Source organism: Anser brachyrhynchus, assembly GCF_964034855.1.
Source record: "Anser brachyrhynchus genome assembly, chromosome: 8".
Classification (NCBI taxonomy): domain Eukaryota; kingdom Metazoa; phylum Chordata; class Aves; order Anseriformes; family Anatidae; genus Anser; species Anser brachyrhynchus.
In genome coordinates this window covers 8,086,210-8,102,774 of record NC_137702.1, presented here as the reverse complement: position 1 = coordinate 8,102,774, position 16,565 = coordinate 8,086,210, and the positions used below count along the sequence as shown (strand labels likewise).

At 46.1% G+C, this 16,565-nt stretch overlaps 1 protein-coding gene and 1 long non-coding RNA gene across 4 annotated transcripts in view; both read right to left on the bottom strand.

Annotated features, from left to right (window-relative positions):
- Positions 1 to 9,808, bottom strand: part of LOC308199418 — a 49,651-nt gene extending 39,843 nt beyond the window's left edge. Inside the window, exon 1 of the long non-coding RNA XR_013954628.1 lies at positions 8,774 to 9,808. This is a non-coding gene — a long non-coding RNA (uncharacterized lncRNA). The remainder of the gene's footprint in view (positions 1 to 8,773) is intronic.
- The window catches only part of LOC308199414 (BEN domain-containing protein 5), a 923,492-nt gene that overhangs the window by 276,536 nt on the left and 630,391 nt on the right, over positions 1 to 16,565 (bottom strand). The window lies entirely within an intron of this gene.

The following is a 16,565-nucleotide window of genomic DNA, read 5'->3' as shown; positions in this document are numbered from 1 at the left end:
ATCTTGTCTTTAATGACTCTGCCCATATGTTACTATGGTCTCAGTTATTGCCTTTTCCTAACCACAGATTATTATTTTTTTTTTTAGGGTCTACTCCTTTCCCCCTGCCCCAAAGTCCCAAACCACACCAAGTCCCAAAAGAGTGGGGAGAGGTCTATGGGGGCTGTTTACTCTGCTTTTCTCATTGTTTTTGTTGTTCCCCCACAATCCACACTCATGCTGCTGGGAGAAATCTCTTGAAATATTTTCTCATTTGTACCGTGAGAAACCTCTGCTGGTGTGCTTGGGTAGGGGATCCTGTTTTATTTTTGTTTTCTTTTCATAAAAAAAAAAGCCATCTGCCTAAACTTCTCCTTACACTCTCTTCCACTTAGGTTTACACTGGAGGAACTCAATTATAAGAAATACAATAAATATTTATTGAACTGGTGAAAGCAATAGCATATGCTGCACACGCTCTGTTTTTCTGGATATTTTTTCCCCCTGCATCAAGCCCTTGTTCTGTCAGAATTGTTTTCATGTTAGTATTAGTCAGTCACTCCCCATGTGTCAGTAAATGCAAAACATGCCTGCTGTGAGACAGAGAGTGCGGGTGCCACTTTGCAGTTCCTCGGGATGCGAGCTGGCACAAAGACAAAGCACACACAAAAGATGACAGGCACCACAGCCTGCTTTTCCAAACAACAAACTGTGGAAATGATAATACCTTGGGAACGGGGCTGGGGTGGGCAAGGAGGATGCACATAGACTTCAAGAAGCTGAAATTCAGCTGCTCCTTGCTGCAGGAGGGGAACATTGCCTTGGCAGAAAGCAGACCTGCGCAGCACAGCTGCTCCAGGAAAGCAACATCTGCGCATGGGGTCAGGTATTACAACCTGGTAGCAGAGCCTATTAAGTGGCCATCTGTAGATGGTTTGCTTATTTACAGGCATTTCAATAGCGCAGCTCATCATTACCTAATAAATGTTAACTAACTTGGCCGCATCGCACTGCTGTAAAGGAGGCACGTTTCCATCCCCTTTCCAGCTGACAACAGGCATTAACTCCGGATGCCTCCACTTCCACTCACACCAGTGGCTCACCCCTGGAAGTCTGCCCGCCTGGCTGAGGACTACCCCAGGCCTTAGGAGAGGGGGATTTGGCTCAGGATATTTGCTCAGTCACTGGCCAAATCACCCAGGATCCAACCTCCAGAGCACTTGGGCATTGCTCAGCAGCGCTGAGCCAGCTGCCGGCAACCGGAGCTACAAGCCCTGTGCTGAGCCCAAGGACCTGCATCCAGCCCCAGCCAGCACTGGAAGAACAATCAGCTCAAATTATCTCCAGGGAGTGAAGCCATGCATCCAAAATGAAGAGCATGGACCTGTATGATCTGATCTCACATCATACAGAAAGACCGTGGTACAGTCCGGAAATTAGCTCAGCCTTTCAGCTTGCAGCCTAGTGCCACAGCCAGAAGAAATTATAGGACAGGAAATTATTGTTGACTGGATCCATCATTATTCTTTTACCATCTGTTACCTTCAGGTTTAGTGTTTTTCATAGCTCATGGATTAGCAGAGAAATGTAGCATTGGTTTTCAGCATTGCATCCAATTTTTACTGACCAGCAGCTGAAAGAATAAGCTCAGACCTTGATCAGGTGTTCACCTTCAATTCCCTGGGAAGGTTTCTGTCATGAAAAATGCTACAGAATCATTAATGAGCAGTTGTAGTGGAGACCTCTGTTTAATCTCCCCATCCATCAGCTTGCACCTTTGGCATTGCAATGACCCAGGCTTCCCACAACACCTGGTACTTACATAATGGTTCACCTTCTCTAAGCACTTAATTGGCATAATAGATTAATGTTTATAGATTAGCTGACTCAGAAGGAGACCACCACATTCTGCATTGCTGGTATCCCCTTCTTTTGGCACATAGCCTTTATTTGCTGCATAGGAAGCAGCTTGTTAGCCTCTAAGGATCCAGCATTTTACAGACATTAGATATTGGGTTAGAAATTTCCCCCCAAATGTGCATTATGGCTAGGCCAGTCAACATCTCTCCATCATTATCAGTAGGTACCAAACTGCATCCCCATCTACTTGCCACAAGCAAAAAGCACACACCCAGGCTGCTACTGAGGTTCGAGTAGTGTGTGGTACCCACACCATAGCTTTCCGCAGGCATCGCCAGTAGTCTGAACTCCGCATGACACTGATCAGTGACATTATCGTGGTCATTTTGTAGGTTTTCAGAATAAGTTTATGTTCAACCACTAAGCCTTCAAATGGGTTTGTAACCATGCATGCCCATCCACCACCTGTGCAGAGCATTCACATTGATACTGCCCTTTAAAGAATAAGAACCAATTAGCAGGTTTAGGCAGAATTGGGCATTTTCCCAGCAGAAACACCTTCAGTTAACCAAAAGTTATGGCTCATCTAGTGGTGTGAGGAATTAGGATCCATCAAGTAACATTCAGTGGGGGTACTGGAGAAGATACAACAGTCACTTCTGACTGCTAAATTAAGTAACCTCAACAGTAACCACCCTCAATTTCTACAAACAAGAAAGTGTCTAGATGCTTATTTATAATTGTGCTACTCACTTCTTGCTGCACCAGATATTCCCCCCCATCTCCACTGCTAGCTCAAGCCCCAGGCTCGAGGCTCATCAGGAGACTCTAGTGTTGGGAGGAAGACGTGCTAAGACCTTGGAGTCAGGTCCTAAACCAACTGTACTAAACCTCCCCTAGCAAGCAATCACTGAAGTCTTCCAAAGCCCCAAACCACTGGAATAACTGTGACCCATGCCACTAGGTACATCCTGGCCCAGTTAAAGGCATGTACATACATACACACCAGCACACAGGCACCTCAGCAAGCAAGGGAAAGCGTTTTAAATATCCGTGCTTCCCTCTTTTCAGCAAAGCATTCCAGCACACTCGCTTCAGTCAATGAACACTGTTCTTAAAGGATAACCACCAGCTTAAGAGAAGGCTTAGCAAGCACAAATGCCGCCTGTAACAAAACACTTTGGGATAGAAATAATATTCTTAGACACCTTCTTCGGCTAGGATTTAATAAGTGCGAAATCAATGTTATAATCAAACTTAATACTCATTTCCTAGAATAATCCTCTAACACAGCACTTGCTATTTCAGCTGATTAGAAACATTGCTCAAGTAATAGAAATTCCTGATCAGTAACCCAGGAGTCCAAGGCAAGGCTTTATTATTTTAACCTAAGGCAGTTGCTTCCCTTCATCCTAAATGTTTACAAGTGGAGAAACACACGTAGGAATTCTTCTGTTGCCATCAACTTAAACATCATGTTCTCCCAACAGCGGGTAAATAGTGGATGACGATGCTTTTAGTGCCTAAACACTGGTGTGCCTGGGATTAACTGCCAGGCCCGTGCTAAGGCCTGCTGTTTATTTTGTTTTTCATATTTGAATAGGCAGGGAGGGAATTTCAGGCTGCAAGCCTCAGTGAGGGAGCACAGGAAAGACCTCAGGCAACAGCAGTGGGATGCTGCAAGTCCTAGGTGAGTTCTACAGGTGGGAAGCACCTATCTTCAAAAGGCTTGCTGTCAGACAAGATAGATTTCAATAAAGAGATGAAACTGATGTGAGGTTTTCTTTCTGCATTTCTGGCTGCTTTTGGCAGAGCAGAACTGCACACGTGTGAAGGAGGGATGACTTGACAGCACACTGTAAAGCTTTTCCTTCTTATCAAGACAGAGCAGCTGAGACAGCCTCTTCTACAGCTGGCTTTTTAATTGAAAGATTAGAAGTTCCCTTATGCAGTTTGCATCAGACACGGCATTTCACAAAAGTCACCCAGAGTCCACATGCTCATAATCCCACAGCCCCCAGGATGGAATTTGGCCAGGGTCACTTGCACAGGGAGGGGACATGCCTGGTCTCACCGCCAGATCAACTTGTGCCCATTAAAAGCTTCGTCGAGCTCCCCTGTTACAACCGGGTATGCTTCAGTGGAGCACGTCAAGTCTGGAGGTAGGGGACTACACCAACTCCTTGGCAAGGGAAAATTCCTCCACAAGACATCTTCACCCCCAGCTCCCAGGTGCTTACCAAATGCAGCAGGACCAGCAAATGCACAGAGCAAGAGCCCAGAAGAAAGCAGCTGAGCCCTGGGCTGTGGCTCAGGCTGAAGGCCAGGGCTGAGTCCTGGGGACACGCGTTAAGGAGGCAGCCAGCTGCATCTTCTGGGCAGAGCTGAAGTCCCTGCCAGGGGACGGGGATTGACTCAGCTCTGGAGAGAGCAGGAAGGACAAGTTGGCAGCAGTACTAGAGACACTTTGATCGTGCAGCTTGAGCTGCTATTTAGGCCACCAGATTTCCTTCATTTAACCCATCTTTGACTCCCGTAATCCCCTGGGGAAGCAGTAAGCACTCAGCACCACTGCCCGGTGGAAGAAAGCCAGGATCCAGCTCTAGCAGCTCCCCGCAGAACAACAGGGGCAGAGGAGCTTCGTCCTGCAGCATCCCAGCTCTGCTGCTCCCCACACCACAGCTTCCCCACCTCCTGGCAGGGAGCAGCTGGAAACTCAGCTGGTGGAGGAGTGTTCAGACATGCACTCAGTCCTGCACAAGTGCCACACGGTGTCTCTTCAGCAGTTTCAATGTCACAGAGAAGACCCAGTCCTCCCGAGGATGATTTGCCAGGAATAATCCCCCATCACTTTACAAGTGGGGAATCCAAAAGTCCGGGCCATGAAATCCTGACATCTCCGCTACACGGCAGAAAACGGAGGTGACTGCCAACACACAGGGAAACAGAAGCCAACAATAAACACCTTCACAAGAGATGGTCCCTGTCAAAATAAACGCAGATGCACATTTCCACTTGTTATCGCACTGCCATACACAGCCCAAGACATATTTCCAGACTCAAATGGTTCATTATTACAGAGAACAGAAAAAAAATGAAGATAGCGTCACTAAGAGAGAGCACGTTGTGCGAACACCCTCTGCTTCATGTTGCAGTGCCTGGGGGATGACACGAGCCCAGCCCACCGGGGCAGCTCAGGCATCCCTGGCACCGCTGTGCCTGGAGATGCAATTACTGTAAATAAGCCAAACTTTCATTTCAACTAGGAGGAAGAAAACAAATGCCACTTAAACAGGAGGATGTGGGTTTTCCAGCTGAGAATCTGGTTCTCTTTTGTTTCAATAGGGCTTGGGCTTTAAGAAAAAAAGTCAGTAAAAGAAAGGGAAATTCTCCTCCCTTTAAGCCTTGCAAAACTCATCCATCACCCATCTGTCCACCTTGCACCTTATTATTTATTATTCAGGACTCAGCAAGCCAGCATGCCAGTTAAGATTTTCCCTGAAGAAAGCTGGCATCTAGACAGACAGCAACTGCTATCAAAATGTTTTTCTATTTCTCTGCCCTCCCTCACTCTGTCCCTTGTGGTGGGAATAAATACAAAACCTTTAAAGTAAATAAAACTGTTCTTGATGAACCAGCAAAAGCAAGAGAAAACAAAACACAGAAGTCAGTTTTCCTTAGTCAGACTTTACCAGTCCTCCATTAAATCACCCTCCTCATGGTCCCTTTCATCCTCCCGAGTGCTCACACAAGTTTAGTCTCATGCACGTGCAAGTTTCTTGATAAACGATGCATGTGTTCTTCAAAGCTGAGGTCCAAAGCACAGCTACAACCACGTTGCATCTTTGTTGGACATCACCAATAAGATAATTTAGCTCAGCAGCATTGCTTCAAAGCTAGAATATGCTGGTGGCCGCCAGTCAATTTGCCTCTACAGATAGGTATTACAACAAGAATCCCGCCAGTTTGGGCAATACTATTGTGTGCAGTATGATGCAGAGGCACCAGCCAAGGTCAGGTCTCCAACGCAAGGGGAGCCACCCACACAGCTCCTCCAGCATTGCAGTTTCCAGGCTGCCCGCGTGGGCACGGCTGGGCTCTTGGGCCAACTGACTGCCATGCATCTGAATCACATTCGTGGGTTCCTAGCCCTGGATTTGAATTCTCAACACCCAATACACTAAAAAAAAAAAAAGCATAAAAGCACAACTGCAGCCTTCACCTCCTCTGTTTCAGATTTGCAAAGCAGTTTAGCAGGGAGCACACCGCTGCCAGCCTGAGGGCTCTGAGCCTCCCAAGGCAGCCTAACCTGGAGCCATGTAATGGCCCAGGTTAAAACAGATGCTTTAAAATAAAGCCTCAGATGCCTCTGAAAATAAGGTCTTTTCCCTCACTGCCCCAGACAAAGAACAATGTGTGACAAAGACAGAACAGGGTAAATGAAGTGCCTTCCTCTCCGTGATAGCACCTTCCTATTTTTGTATCTTGCATCAAATAACATCCTCCTTTGTAACACTCACAGCAAGAATATTTATCAGGGAAAACATAAGCCAGAAAAAGTGAGATTTTCCTCCACCCTCCATTATCTCAAAGTTTCCTGCCTGAGTTTTGCACATTGGCTGATGTGTTCTTTCATGTAATACGTAAATATAATTTATGCAGGAATGGATCTGCAAAGTGAGCTTGCTGGAGTGCTCTATCTTATGCACACATACAGGCACATCTGGGGGCAAAGAGCTTATGCAGAGGTTGTGTGAATGGATTTGATGAATATGAGGAAAGCCAGGTACCTCTTCTCATACCAGAGCATCCCCTGAGCAGGGCACACAGTGCTCAGGCAGAGAGCAGACAATTTGAGCCATGCAGCTGTGACATAAGCAGGGCTTTGGTGCAGAAGCTCATGTAAGTGCCTGGTGCTTCCACCCCCTGCTAGAGCTGGGAAGCTCCCTGCATGACCTAGACCTGATGTGTCTGAGTCAGTCCCACGTACCTCCAGCACCAAAAGCTGGACAGACCTGTGGCAACATCTGTTAATCCAAATATGTTTATTACCCTAGGGAAAGCAACCTGGGCATCAGGTTTAACTCAGCTGGAAACACTCAGGGTTTTACTCTGGTTGTGTTTCCCATGGCTTCAGTTGGTTCCCGAGAGCCCCTCTGTGTTCATGGGACCCCAAAGTCTGGCTGTGACCCAAGGGGGAGATGCCCTGGACACCCACAGGGGCATCACACCCACTGGTGCATGCATGGCTGTACGGGGCATGGTAGCAGAGAGCTGCACCTCCTCCAGCCTCCCTGGCTGAGCATCACATCACCCATCATATCATGTTACTGAAAATACTAGAAGACGTCATACAAACAGTGCTTAGCTTCACACACACAACCCAAAGCACAGTGTTCAGGTAGGAAAGTGGTCTTTTCAAATATCTTGTCTCTAGAAACAGCAGCACAGTTTAAATGTCAGTTATTTCATAAATATAAAATAGCAAGATTTGCCATTCCCCCAGGGTTTTTTTTCCTCTTTTTTTTTTTTTAAACGTATCTGCTTTACTCCTTTAGCTGCTTACTCATTTGCACTTACCTTTTAGTCTGATCATGTAAAAGGTTTTGGAACAAGTACAGAGGAAGAATAAAAACATAATGGTTTCTCACTGCTCGAGGGCATAACTCTAATTAAAAAGAACATTCTTGCTTTTAGCACCCAGACTTCTCTCTCTTCTGAATCTGAACTTTGACATTTTCAAACTGAGATTTAAAACAAGAAAATAATTCTCAGTACCACAATGAAGGACTGTCTGCACTGTACAATGGAAGAAGGGAGGGGTGAGGAGGAGGAGGTGCAAGGCTAATGGCCTTATCAGGGAGCTGGAGTTAGGGAAATGCAGATTTGCTCACCAGCAAGACCCCACCTCCCATTTGCACACCAGCTGTGGCATCAGGTGCTCCCCCCGCAACAAACCATGTTGCTCAGTCTGGTTTCACTGCCCTGCAGTCCACCAGGTTACACACATGAGCTCTGGCACTGAGTGCAAGGACATTGCTGATCCCAGCCCAGGTGACCACACAGCACGGGTAACAGGCAGAAAACATTGGTGCTACACATGAAGCCTCCATTCGTGGATGCAGCAACTTCCAGACTCGATGCCCCAAGAAAGTTTTGCCTGTGGCAGTAACACCAGTGCGCATCCATACACCTGGACTCGAGCCCACCCTCAGAGAGGGGATGGAGACCTGGCAAATGCCCCAGGGATGCATCCAGAGCCAGGCCCTATGGACTGCCTCATCTTTGCTCCACCTCCAGAGGCAGCTGCTCATCCCAGGGTCAAACCACTACTTACATAATTAAATCAGGAATATTTATACATACATTCAGAAGCCTCCCAGGATTTCAAGACAGGATTGCTCAAGCACTGCCTTGGGCACCAGGTATTCTGTAGTGCCTCTGCTCCTTTACTGCTCCCCAATACAGTAAGGCTTTCCCAAATGATTCCCTTTATTCTTATATGCTCCTTTTAACTCCAATCCAACCAACTTTACACCCTCTTGAAAAACCTCCCTTAGGTGTCCTTAGCTATATAAGGTAACAGAATATTTTTGCAGAGAAAAATCAGGATGTTCACAGCTAAGGCCTTCTTTCTCCACACATGCTGGAGGATGACTCTTATAATTGTGGAAATTGGAAAGATTACTTTAAAAATTCAATGAGAACATTACTTAGCAAGACCCCAGCACTGCCTTTCCATACATCACTGTTGAACAAGCCACACTCACACATACCTGCACAGTCAGCACCAATCCTGCAACCAGAAGCTCTTGCAGAAACCCCAGGGCCCAAGCCAATAAATAGTAAAATTACCCAATAAATGGTAAAACTATCCTCTTAAACTGCACATCTTAATAGTCAGGATAACCAACCAAGTCACACTGTAGCTCACCTGCAAATGCATCACACACACAGCAGCTAACATCTTGTTCTCTTGCTTCTGCCCCCACTTCAGGGATACGCCCTTTAGCTGTCCTCTGTCCTTTTAAGCCCTTGGTTGAGCTGGTGGCACAAAACCCAAATCAGCAACACATGCTGCTAAGGGTTCCCAGGTGTAGCAAACTAACACCTTGTTTCCTGCAGAGTTTTGCTTAGGGTTCCTTTTGCTCATACGATACATCAACTATAAATTTATTTTTAAAGAATATTTTAGAATTATCTTCTTAAAGTCATCTAAAGGTCATTCAGTCTTGGATTTGGAGTGGGAAAAGTACAGAAAAGTGTAGAACCAGGACCTCAGACAGTATACAGCAGTAGACACAAGATCAAGACATAATCAAACAAAAAATTTTAGGTTTGGAATCAAGACTCATTGAAAGCAGCAATTTGGAAAGGTGCAGTACAATTAAAAAATTGGTAGCAAATTAAAATTAATACATGCTACTCTATTTGAACTTCAACAAATTACACACCATATTTCACTTCTTCTTGAAACAGGAGCAGTTCAATCGTTATCACTTCCAATGAATATTAGCATTAATTTTGTTTTACACATCACTACACAGGAAACATTTACTAACAGTGGATCAAAAACCACACACGTATGGATTTCCATGCTGAAAATCAGTTCTTCAGCTCATGTGAACACAGGACTAAATTATTTCAGTGGTTCACATCCAGCACGTCCCTTTACAATGCGCTTGTAGCTGTGGCTAACATGACAGAGTTGACGTTTTATGAGTGAAAAAAGGTCCAAGTGCGCACCAGTGGGCAGACCCTCAGTGCTGCCCCTGTGGAAAAGCAGACTCACCATAGCCCACCATTAACCTGCCTGTCAGAAACACTGAGCTCCCCATGCAGTGTGCTAATCAGCAGCTATTTAAACAGCACGTTACCCGTTGAAACTTTTGCACAAGGAGCGCCCTCGTGATAGGACATGCTGGAGAACTCAGAAGCAGCTGCAGGATAATTTATTTTTGATTTGGAGTCCTCATCCCGTGTAACAACTTTAACTAGCTTCTGGATGATTGACCAGCTTCATCCATCAAATGCTTCAAAGAAAGATAAAGCCACACTGGAAGTGTCACTACAGATTTGTTTTTCTTTTTCCCTTTGCTCATTTGCAGACAAGAAAGGAAGAGCTTTTCTTCTGTCTTCATTTGTAGCAGCAAATATGCATACACACGTGGATGTTTGCTATGGAAAGGTCAGAGGGAGAAAAAAACCAAGACCCAGAGAACTCAAAAACCTTCAAAAGAGCTGGATTTACAGATCTACAGTCCCCAGACTTTCACAAACTTCTGGAGGAAGAGAGGAGGCATGGACTATCCTGCCCATCAGTGATGGGGCAGGTTGGCTGGTTTGAAATTTTCTATCAAAACCAGAATTCCACAATAATTGTTGCCAAGGAAAGAGAAAGTGAAAAAAAAACAAACAAAAAAAAAAACAAACAAAAAAAACTGTTCTGTTGGGGTTTTGTTTCAGGGGGGATATTCAGTTATATCTGAATGAGAGCAGAGGTTGTGAAGCTCACTCACCAGGCCAGCACCCACACAAGCTTTTTTTCAGATCATTCAAGAGTGATTGAGATACTTGAAAGTAGCCCCACGCCTCAGCCAATTGTTTGCAACTAAGATACGGTCCAATTTCAATTATTCCACCGATTGATCTTTCGGTGATAGATTTTCAAAAGAACCTAATAAATAGAAGTGTCCAGTTCCCATTAAAGGTAATGGGATTGATACCTAATCTGTTAAAGATCCCCTGAAAAATCCAGTTAAAATTAATCTGTGGAGAAGCTTCACGCTTTTGAGACTACGAGTTAGTAGAATTGACTATTCCCATGTATAAATCTGACGAATGCTAAATAAGATGCTCCTAAAGCATCTGTCCATATGTCTCCGTCCTGGGCAACACCATCCATTCTAATTCAGTCCTGGACCTGTGCAATAGAAGTACCCTAATTTCCACTAACCATATGTTAGTTTTACCATATGGAAAAAATATGCAGTAATGAGAGTGGTGACAGAGCCAGATTCCTTTCCATATGTAATCTACAGTAAAACAGAATTAAACCCAGGTCTCTCCACAGGAGGAAGCCAGGTACAGCCCACTTACGTCCCTGTGGGGAGAGCCCGAGTTGCCTAACAAACACGTTGCAAAAAGCTCTCACACATCTCCTTCAATGGGATGAATTCTCTGCATAATTATCTTATAGTACTGCGCCCTATACAAAAGCCTGGTTGTGTGCCATGAGTACTAAGACTTCAAACTGTGAGTGAAAAACTGAATTATCTGGTATTACTGAGAATGCCATTCTTACAGAAATTCAGCACTGTCTTGATGGGATTTTATCAGCACTTCAGCGAAAAAGATGCATCATTTATGCAAAAAGTAAATCACTGTTATACATTTATGCCTTTCCAATGTTAAGATGCTAATAGGCATGAAGCAACAGCAGAGAGAAGCGATACCGGTTACACAGCTTGGAAAATAGTGAATATTTGCCCATCTTTGCCCAACAGAAATTCACAGGCGATACTCTGCCGGTCACACCGGCACGTGCTTATTTCCCTGGAGAGCAGAAGCTCTGCAATCAAGGGGAAGAAGTAGAAATCTGAGGAAAAGGCTTGGCAGGTCCCCAGTTACTCAGCTCAACTCCCCAACCCCACCGCTTCATCTCATTGCTCTGCGGGGATGATTATCCCAGGTTAAAAACAAGCCCAGGGGACAGCTCCTCTGAGCCGCAAGCAGCCGGGCAGCAGCGCGAACCCACGGCGGGGGGCCCGGGGCTGCAGGTGCCTGCCCTGCTCCAGGTCTCTGCCCCCAGCCCTCAGCAGCACAGCAGAGGAGAGGCGAAGCATGGAGGTGACTTGGTCCTGACCTTGTATTAGCATACCTCCCCTGCCTCACCCCAGGGCAGCTCTCAGAGAAACGATTTCTCTCAGCCAAGGACTAAGAGGCATAAATTCTCTCTGCTCCTGAGCTAGACTAATTCCTTCCCTCTGCATGGAAATCTAGTCTCCTGATGGAACAAAGCTTCCTCCTTCCTGCCATGGGTGCCTCCGAGCAGATGGTCATATGTTCCCTATTCTAAGTGCTGATACAGCCCAGAAAGGTTATCTAATTACAGAAACAATACTTATTGGATGCACTAATGCTTCTGCAATTTTAATAGCAATATGATAGCTAGGATTTATATTATTTTCCCTTTCTGATTAATTATTTACACAGAGACAAGCTGAGATTATTAAGTACGTGTGTGCCGTGCCAGGCTGCAAAGAGATTTGAAAAAAAGAAAAGGAAAGATACAGACTTTAAACTTTCGGAAAACAATCCTCTGAGTGCTTCCAGATCCCGCGATGCAGTGCTCTGCACCATGGCTACTGGAACATCGGCTCAGAGCAAAGACCTGACCCAGGCCATTACAGACAATGCTTTGACTTCCTAGTTTGGTAGTGAGCTACAGTAGAGAAAGGAAACTTTCATGTCAACATGTCAATCAAGGCAAACTGTGTTTGTCTGCAAGCCTAACAAAATGCCACACAGGAGCACATGACAGCTGGGGAACATCACGTAACGCAGGCAGCTCCCGAGGACTGTTCACCTACTCCCCACGCGGCACGTCCCCCGAGGTGCCGGCTGGAAGCAGGAGAGAGCCTGGGAACAGCCAGGACTGCAGGGAGACATTTGTCAAACACCCAGCCAATTTCAAAGCACAGCCACGAGCCCTTCAAGTAGACTGAACTCTGTGGGAAGCACACGTTTCCCCCACCCCCAATTAAAAAAAAAAAGTCCAATGACTTCTGTTTAAAATGTATCATCTTTTCCTAAGATGAAGTAGTTATTGGAGATTTACCCCAGCATTTTAATAGATAACTCAGATACTTATTGCTAAAGTAGCAATATGGAGCCTGGCCAGCTGTTCAGGTGGGATGATCTCATTTTGAATATTTCATTAAAGAGAATCAAATGAGTCCAAGACACTCTTAAGGCTTTGGATAAAATTCTGCTAGTTTATAGAAATCAGAAAACTGTAGCCACTGTAGCCATTCAGACTGAAACTTGAATAAATCTCTGTTTTATAACTGTGCAAATTCCCCTGCATTTGTTTACCATTCAGTATACCAAAAATCACTTTGTTAACTTTCTAAAGTCCAGATGTTTAGAGGCAATAGTGCTGTTATCCTCCTTTGCTGCTGCTGCAGTGGTGAAATTCAACGAGGAAATTCCTGAGGAGGAAAAAGACAAATCTTTATGCTTATGTCATTACATTCATTCATCCTGGAAAGAAAATAAGCCTATCACGTTTTAATCAGATGGCAACTTTGCTTTGATTTGTGAAGAACAGTTTTAATAAAAAATATTTCACAGCACAGAAAACTCTCTGGTGCAGAATGCCCCACAGCCTCCTCCTCTGACTGGGAGTTTGTGGTCATTTAAAATAAACACACACACAAAAAAACAGAACCACCACCACCCACCCCATCGGGGTTGATGACAGCTTGAGGGATGGGTCAGAGAAGAGGATGAAAAAGCAAGTCCTAAGAAAAAGGGGCTCCAAACAAATCTAATTGGTGTGATTAAATTCTCAACATAACCTCACAGGGCAGGGGAGAAAAGCAGGAGTCTATGAGACTTAGCAGGGCATGCAGCTTCTCCTCACATCTGCTTTCATGGCATCACATATGGATTAAGTAAATCACTCCAGGCATAAATTTACCATAGACGATGGAGGAGCACAGGCTGATCTGCCCTGCCCATCGCGCTACAGCCACAGCAGGGGGGGTTCTGCCTGCAGGGACAGTGACACAGGGAATCTCCTCATCCCTTACACCGAAGTACAGATTTGCCACCAATTCAATGCCCTGAGAGGAATTGCATGGGGTAATGGCCCAGGTCTGTACAGCACACCCCTGAAGAGGGAAAGGTTTATGGACAGAAATGTCTATGCATCATGCCAGCAGGAAAGATCCCGGGTTAGCCATGGAGCCACACTGCAGCTGTAGAAGGAGCCCGGATCCACACCAAGGCTGGCTGCAGAAACACGGACTGAGGGTGAATCACAGCTTCTGAAAGGCCTGGGGGGAAATGAGCAGCTGCTGGAAAGGGGCAAGAAAGGGGCAGATTCGTTTAGCTGGGGACTGCAAGTGACACTCCTGGAGGCTTCCTAGCCTTGGGTGGTGGGGAAGAGAACACACACTAAGGTCAAAAGGAAAGCAGAAATCATAGACTCACAGAATGGTTTGAGTTGGAAGGGACCTTAAAGGCCACCTAATTCCACCCCCCTGCCATGAGCAGGGACACCTCCCACCAGACCAGGTTGCCCAAAGGCCCATCCAGCCTGGCCTTGAACACCTCCAGGGATGGGGCATCCACAGCTTCTTGGGCAGCCTGTGCCAGGGCCTCACCACCCTCACAGTGAAGGATTTCTTCCTAATATCTAATCTAAATCTACCCCCTTTTAGTTTAAAGCCATTACTCCTTGTCCTATTCCTGAACTCCCTGATGAAGAGTCCCTCCCCAGCTTTCCTGTAGGCCCCCTTTAGGCACTGGAAAGTTGTTTTAAGGTCTCCCTGGATCCTTTACATCCCCAGGCGGAACAACCCCAACTCTCTCAGCCTGTCTTTGTAGGAGAGCTGCTCCAGCCCCTTGATAAACTTCATGGAAATACTCTATGCATCTGTGGTGTCTGCAGTCTTGCTGCAGCGATGTGGGCATTGAGCAGCATCTTCCTTGTGCAAGTGTCCCTTCATCTTCCGCTCCCAATCTCGCCCCCAGTCAGGAAGGGGCAGGAGCAGTGGCTCTGCCTGCCAGCAGAAAAAGCAGATCAGGTGCGGGTTCCCCTGCCCTCTATTTGCCAGTGAGAACTTCACAATAGAGTAAATCTCAGGTAGCAACAAGGCCTGCTGCGTAGGGAAAAGCCAAGTATGAATAAGAAACCGCTCCATCACGCTGTCACAGAAAGCAAGTTCCCTGGGGCTTGAAGGAAGGCTGTGCCTTAAACGATTTGCTCTTTAATGGGCTTTTTCTCTGCAATCAGCAGGTGAACTTTAAAAAAGCACTGGTTTGGTTTCTGGAGTGTGTAGTCCTGGGCCCGACGAACCCACGCAGCTCCCGGCTCCCAGCACACTGGCTGCCTGATTGGCAAGCCTGCCATCCAGAGCTGCCGGGCACCTTCTGCATTATGGATTGTATGTAAAATAATACGCTTCTGATTTTAAAAAGATATTTTTTTTAAAGATGCTATTGACACATCACCTGCCTAAAAGCCAAAAAGATGCATTTTTAGAAACAGAAATATAAGCAAAAAGGTCTGCAGAAAGGCCATAGAGCATATCATCTGCACACAGGCAGACAAGACCCTCCATAACCAGTGGGATTAGGATGGCTCCATCAGGGCTGGTGGAAGTAGAGGGTGGGAGCCAGCTGCTGCTCTTACCCCTCCGCAGAGAGGGCACTGGGTGGAAGGAGGTGGCAGAGGGGCACTGCCCAGCCAGCTGCAGGTAGGTGGCCGTCACCCAATGCAACCAACATCATGCAGCAGAGACTGGTTGGCTTTGCAGTGTCCAGAGGTAAGTGCTGGAGTTAGGTGCTATCGGCAAGAAAAAGACATCCGTTAGCACTGTTGTCACACCCTCAAGACCCCCTCAAAACCTCACCTCCGTGAAAGGTCGTGATTCAGCCTCCAGCACACACCCAGGGCAGGATGAATAACCTGTCCTCTAGGTTAGTAACCTGTCCTCTAGGTTACGCGAGTAGCCTTTGGTGGACAGAGAACTGACCCAAGTCCCCAGCTCACACCTTGACAGCTAGACCGACGCTTTTCTAGCTTGTGCTGTGGTCTCCCACATCGATTGCTTCCTGGTCTCTCTCTCCAAGGGCCCAATTGCCACCAACATTTCTCATCATCTAGTGAAGTTACAGAGGACTGATGCTAAACAGCAGCTTCTAACCCCTTCTCATGAAACTAGCTTAGTCTTTGTTGCACTGTATTTACTTCTGTTTTCCAATACTAAGGAAAAGCAAACAATGTGGAAAACCTTTAATTTCACATTTTCCCCCAGCTGGTAAAAACGATAGCTAGATATGCACACATCAGTATAATCATCTCCTAAACAAATGGCACAATGACAAACCGAGGGGGCGGGGAGAGGGGGAGCAGAGCACAAGCTGGTGTTTTCAATTTAGAAAGTATGCATTATTTACACTGCCATTATTCCACTCAATTTGAGTTCACGCTTTAGTCCTAATTTCAGTATAATCAAAGTCAATGAATATTTAATCAGCATTGCTTCCAGAAATTGAGTAATGCCATTAACATAATGTCCCCAGGACTTCAATGCCGATTTTCCTCAAAAGCACGGGACTTCCACTCTTGCTGCCCTTCCCCCTTTCTCCCTAACCAATTGAGGCTCTGCTCTCCACCTTTGCCAGGTTCAACAAGGTGGAACCTGTCCAAAATGCAGGGAAGGGGAAAGCCATTTCCCAAGCGCAGCGATGTCTCGCTGCCCGCGTTGATTCAGCCCCAGGATAGTTAATGAGAGCCGAGCGTTTCACTCCAGTGTGACTCAGTGTGGAGAAGCGCCCTAATAACAATAATCCATTTGCACTTCTGAAGCACCTTTCAACAGAGGGGCTCGAGCCATTCTGCAAACATTAATTAATCCCTTCCGCTCCCCTGCAAGGAAGACACTTATTAATTCGATAGCTAATCTACAGATAGGAAAAGCGGAGCAGGACGA